The sequence below is a fragment of the Gallinula chloropus genome (genome assembly GCF_964237585.1).
Source record: "Gallinula chloropus genome assembly, chromosome: 5".
Classification (NCBI taxonomy): Eukaryota; Metazoa; Chordata; class Aves; order Gruiformes; family Rallidae; genus Gallinula; species Gallinula chloropus.
This window is the reverse complement of record NC_140090.1, coordinates 26491296-26497823: the sequence shown is the minus strand read 5'-3', so window position 1 is coordinate 26497823 and position 6528 is coordinate 26491296.

The window sequence follows — 6528 nt, the reverse complement described above, 5'->3', positions numbered from 1 at the left end:
GCCAACATTCAGGGATACGGCCGTGTTTAGGATGGAGATCTTCAAAACGCTGGTTGCCCTACTTCATGTCTTAAGACTTGCAGAAGTTACAACCTACGAGAGGGGGAGAAAAGCAATTAAGTACATTTTCTTACTTGTTCAATAAATACAAGTTAGTAAAGAACCCCGTTGCCAGCTTGTGCCGGCTGCACGTGAGCATTTAAGTTAACTGATGGCTAATTATCGCCTTTCTGAAGCCCACGCAACGACAGCCCATCTCTTGATTACGGATACCGTGAATGAGGTAATCACACGGAGCCTTACTGAATAGCCCTAAATACCAGCCGCTTGTACCACAATTAAAAGAGCGGGCTTAGGACCGCTTGCTCGTCCTTCAAACTTAGTTTCGTTGCCGGAGGAGCGGCACTTTCCCCACAGGACCGGGCGGCTTTGAGGCAGCAGCCGCTCCGGGGCGGAGGACTGCTCGTCAGGGAGAGGGCGGACGCCCCTCGCAGGTACAGCCGGCAGACCTCGGGGGCGGCTCGGCCCCAGGATCCGCGATGGGACCCGCGGCGGCACCGGGGGTCGGCGGGACGCGGAGATGTACCGCCGGGTGCCACACGCCGCGGCGAGGCCGGAGGTAGCAGCCCCGCGAGGCCGGCGGACGGCCGGGGGGCGAGTGAGGGGATGTGCGGCGAGAGGCCGCCGCCGCGGGGTAGCCGCGGGGCTGCCGAGCTGTCCCCTCCTCTCTCCTCTCCTCGCCTCCCCGCTGGCGTGGCCCCGGTGCCGGGCGAGCCCCGGGGAAGCGGCGCGTCGCTTACCGGGCTCCGGGGAGGGCACCGGCCGCCGGCTCGGAGCAGCGGGGAGCGGGCCGGGCGCGGAGCAGCATGGGACGGCGGTGCCTTCACCCCGGCGCCGGGCGGAAGGGCGGCCCGCGCCGGGATCCGGCTCTGGGCCGGAGGCGGGCGGGGCGGCTCCGGGGCTGACGTGGCCGCCGCGCCCGCTTCGGGCGGGGTCTCAGCCCCTCCCGTTGCCTAGCTTCGGCTGCCGCCTCCTGCCCTCGGCAGCCCGCGGAGCGATGTGGGGTTGTCGGTACCACGGCGGGGCCCGAAAGCAGCCGCTACACTTGAGGGCCCAGGGAGCCGGGAATAAAGATGTGCAGGTGGTAGGGCGGGGATGCGGCTGCTGAGGAGAGGCCGCCGCAGGCTCCGGTTTGTGCCCGCGGTGCAGGGCCGTGTGCGAAGATGCCCCGCAGGTGTCTACAGAGAAAAGCGGAGGGGCTCGTTTCCTCGGGTGCCTTTCCCCGCAGCGCGGGGAGCTGCCCTGGGTGAAGCTGGTGGCGGGGAGAGGCTCCCGGGGGCGGGCAGGCGGCCCATAGCGGCCTACTCGGTCTCTGGCCTCTCCCGACACACGTCCGCAGTAGCGTAAATGTCTGGAAAGAGACAAGCCCGAGGCGCTGCCGGAGGCTTCCCGCTGGGGAGAGAGCCGCAGGGCAACCTCCCGAAGTGCAAGGCTGGACCCCTCCGTTGGGCTCCTCCCACGCTGCAGACAGACACACGTCTAGGGCCTGGAAACAGGTTCTCAAATGCACATACAGTTCAAGGAGTCTTTGCAAGAATTACCTGTTCTAAAGACAATTCTGCACTGTACTGCAGTGCCCATAATCCAGGATTTGTTGCGGTTTGTCCCTCCATGTGCTTGCTTTGTTTGAAATCACGTCAGTCTTTTGGCTTGCTCTCTGAGCATCCTCTTGTGTACATAGAGAAAACCAAACATGGGTTAGATACTTCAGCCCATGTCAGACACTTCAGCCCATGTCAGACTGACAGAAGTTCCCAAAGGCTCACTGAAAGTGAATTGATTCATGCTTTCTGTCTTTGCCTCTCAGTCTCACAAAGTTTCCACTGTGAAATATTTGGGGGAAGAAAACCTGTTTAGTCAATGAAGACAACAATGTTGTGTCTAGGAGAGTTCACCTGAGAAATCAATTTATTATTTTCATGTTACTACAAATTCATGGAAATCAGAATATCTGTCAGACTAATGGCAAAAACAACCGTATCTGCTGAACATTTACGTTTCCTTCCTAAATGTTATGTGACAAAGCAGGTTAGTGGATAGTTCCTTAGTTTTTAATTTCCAGAATTTAAGTAAGACTTCCTATATAAGGACTGAGTTTTTTATTGCAACATTTATCTCTTCATGTGCATATTAAGTGACTTTGGATCTTCTAGATGGGGGTGGGTATGTTGTCTTACAGTTGTTAAAAGTTAATTTAGCAGACAAGGACACATAAAGCCTCCCAGGGATATTAAGGAAATAATGTGTGCTAAAACATATGCAATGTGTCAGACCATAGTTAGCTTAGTATAACTAACTGTCAGGTGTTTCTTTCTTTTTTTCAGCCCAAGCTTTGCTTAGAGGAATGTAAGCAAGAGCAGTTCTCTCTCTGAACTCCTAGGTGTTGCCTTCTAGTTGCATCATGTGTGGTGGTGAAGTGTAAAAGCTCTCCTCTTTAGCTAGATGAATACAAGGCTAGGCAGTTCTTGATTTTTTTCAATCATGATAAAAACTTTAATAATAACTTTGTCTAAATTAACGTTACTTTTTTGAAAACAATGCATTCCCAAAAATATTTTCCCTGGGTTATTCTGCTGTTCTTTTCATCTGTGGTTTTGAATGCCTAATTTATGTGTTAAAGGAGGTGGGCAGCAGATGCTTTCGTATAGTCTTAAGGATTCTGATCACTCTAACAGCCCAGTCTCTTTAGTTTTATCATTTTACTGCAATTTTTATTGGAGTTGATATTCTAATTTACTCAATAAAATCTTTCAGGTTTTTGTAACTGCTAATTTAAATCCATATACATGTCTGCATGTCTAGATGGAAAAATAGGGTTACTTATCTTTCTACGTTGTACTGGTTGTATATAAAGAACTGTACTGTGACATAGCTGCATTTCATCAATTAAGGAATGTCTATTGATGGTTTGGATTGCTCTCCTGCTCATTCCTATGGGTATGTGTTGGATCAAGAGAAGGGAAGGCCCACTAATTTTTGTGGAATTCTGAGCTGCCAGGTGCTGAACAAGTGCCCAGAAAGAACCAAGAAAAGCTGCTGTCGTTTAAAATGTGCAACATGCCCTAATGCTAGAGCTTTTGATTTATGTGCAGGATGTAACAACCTGACTCACAAGTCACTTAGAAGCAACCTCATGCTTCACTTTGTGATAGACATTTGTCATCTGCTTACGCAAGAATCATACTGACGTGTAAATGAGCAGGGCCATTTATGCACACAATAAATGGTGTTACTTTTTCTTGCTGATTTGAACTATAAACCACAGAACAGAATTAATTTCATTCTATTCTAGCTTGTCGTTAGTAGTCACACAGTGAAACAAGCCCCTGGCTCAGGGATTATATTGTTTTGTCTATTTCTGCCTCTTACTATGTTTGTTTTGAATCAGTTTTAAAAAGTAATGCCAGTAACTCTAAGTAATAGTTGTGAAATTCATCCTTTTGCAGGAATTACTGTATCAAATTTATACTTGGCACTTTCACCACTATGCTCGATCTTTTCTTTGCATCCCTCTTTTTCCTACCATGTGATTGTGGCTTTGTGGAACTATGTAACCTGATTTTATTTTCTCCTGGGGAACTTGAGGGCAGCATATCTCTTCCCAGTCATCTTTCTTTCATGACATGAACTCTAAGCAGTTTCTTTAAACTTTCTTCATTGTGATCTCTTGGATCTTTCCACTCATCAGTAGCTGTATCTTAACTATCATAGTGGCATCCATACCTGTATCTTGTTAAGGCTTGGTTTTAAGGTCATAATAAAATAAAATCTATCTTATTGCTCATGAATTTTGTTTCTGTAAAGGGTATAGGAAGGGCAAATCTAGAACACTGGCTTTTAAATTAGAACTGTTTAAAATAAAGGAACCCAGTAGAATTATGAAAAAATGTTTGTATTATCATGAAGAAGTAGGAAAGAGGTGGACAATTAGATTTTTCATGTGTATTAAAAAATAGAAACTAGGTTGGTACGTTAGTGTTGGATATGAATATTTTAATTAATTTTCTGACTACTATGATGCATGCATAAAATTACTTTGTAATTTAAATTTAGAAAGCCAATTGGAAAGAATGCCATTAGATATAATTTTATGAAATATATAAAATGTTTAATTAAGCCATAAAGCCATGCAAACCATCTGCTTCTGTTTAAATAGTCAAGATGTTAGAGAGCCATTTCTTGTAATTTAAGCCATCTATGCATTTTATGCATTTTGATTGCATTAAAATCAGCACTCAGCTTTCTTAAGGACTTACTTTTGCTTTTCTGCAGTGAAATACGCAATAATTGTTAATGAAGAGAACTTTGAGCAAAAGTTCTGCTCCTTTTAGCACATTCTGAACTTTGATATACTGATTTTTGCCATGTAAGTCCTTTGTTCTTCCTAGCAGTTTAAAGAAGATCAAAAGCTAAAGTAGACTGCAGCAGTTGAAGGTTTCTGTATGATGCATGGTGGGTAACTTAGGAGGGAACTGGGTTTGGGTGTGTTTTCTATGCATGTGCCAGGCTTTTTTTCTGCAAAGTATTGCACTGATGGTTAGTAGCTCTGCCACTGGATACAGATCTTTCAGGCCACAGTGTCTACATGCTAATTCCTTTTGCAGGAATGAGGTGCAAGATGAGAATCAATAGGAACTCATATAGAGACGGCTGGAGAAGGGATGTGAGAGGAAAGGATACGTGTCTTCAGTCATTCCCTGTGGCAGAATTCCCATGGAACCCTTGCATGCTTGAAAGCCATGTGCCAAATCTAAACTTAACCCTAAAAATTCCAAGGAGCCTACCAGGAACTCCATAGCCTCGTTACCGAACTTTCAAAATCTTCTGTAAATGGAGCGTTGTCTTATAAACAGTTCTTTTTCACTGTATCTTTCAAGTGTATTTGGAGCTTTCTGATGCAGTGGAAAAGCTGTTTGCAAGGTGGTTGCCAGCAGGACAGTTTCTGACAGTTTAGAAAAGATGAGGAGATAAAATGAGGTAGGTCTGTGGGGGCAGAAGTTTCCTGTAATCTACACCTCACAGTTTAAGGGTTACTTTACAGATCTTGACTGCAAAAAATGTAGTTTCTGTCTGACTTGGTCTGCCAGTGGTTGATCTTTTGAATTCCTGATAAGGGTGTTATGAAATGGTTTCTCTCTTGTACTTTACAGGGAATTGTGCCTCATTTTGTTTCCTAACGGCCTCCCAGAAATCTCTATACCAGTTCTAATGCACAGTTTAGTATATGCAGACAATATTGCAAGAACATAAAGTGCTCATTGTTTTGTAGGTCTAAATGGAATAAATTGTTTTGTAAAAAATAAGCTTTGAGTTGCAATATTTGATAGGCTTTCCAGACTTCTTAGCTGAAGAGACGTTCAGAGGTGAATTCTTCAGAGTCCACTAGGTTACAGATTTTGACAGATTTGTTTCCAAAACTCCTGTCTTCCCCTGCTCTGTCATGGCTTAACAGTTTCTCCTAATCCAGTAATGATAAAGGGGCAAGGGGGACTAACTTGTGTACAATGCATCCATGAACTTGGCTGGGTCTTATAGAGCTCTACATCTGAAGTGAGACTCCTCATACAGGGAGGTGTGCAAACCACCAGTGTAGCAGATGGTGGAGTCATCTGAATATTTCAACATTCGACGGTTTAAATAGTGATGATTCAGTTCCTAGTGTCCTTGAAAGAGTTTTTATTAAAGAGAGCAGAGGAATAACTACAGTGCAGCTCTTCAAAAAGTCTAAAACCAGAGCAGAAAAGTTCAAAAATGCTGATGGATGTAATTTTTGGGTGAATAACAGTGGCAGTCATTTGTCAATGGCCAAGGGAAAAAAAAAAAAAGTGCAAACAAATGGAAGCCAGTCTCAATGTTCACAGTATTTATTCAATATGCACAATGGGCTTGCTTCTAATTCATCATTTGAACTTTTCTTTGGCTGCTTCACATTTTTATCATCCTACCCTAATTCTGCTGATGTACTGCTACTGTGCATGCTGTAGTACCCCCTCTTCAGTAATTCTGAGCTGAAACAAACCAAAGCATTCTTACTGCAGTACTGAGATTTCTCATCTTCACAAACTATGTTCTACAGCTTTGGCCCGTGAACAAGTCAAATTGTTCGACTTTAAGCCAATGATTTGAATTAGGATGAAATAAGGCACATCTGTACTTGTCCTACTTCCTCTCTTCACTGTCTCATTCCTCAGCATTAGGTTTGCTAGTGTATAAATGTCTGTGTACTTGCAGCTGAACGATTTGCTTCAGGCTGAATCCCAGGTTTTCCACTCCCCATTCATGGGTTTATGCCCCAGTACTGTGCTCTTTTGAGAGTGTGGTTGTTCCCTGCAGACCCTTTAGGCCAAATTTAACTACTTGGACTAGGAAAAGTTCTTCTTGCAGGAAGTAGACAAAAAGATAAACAGAAGAGTCAGTGATTGGCCAAATTGGGCTGGAGGAGGCAGAGTTGGACATTTTTAAGCTAGA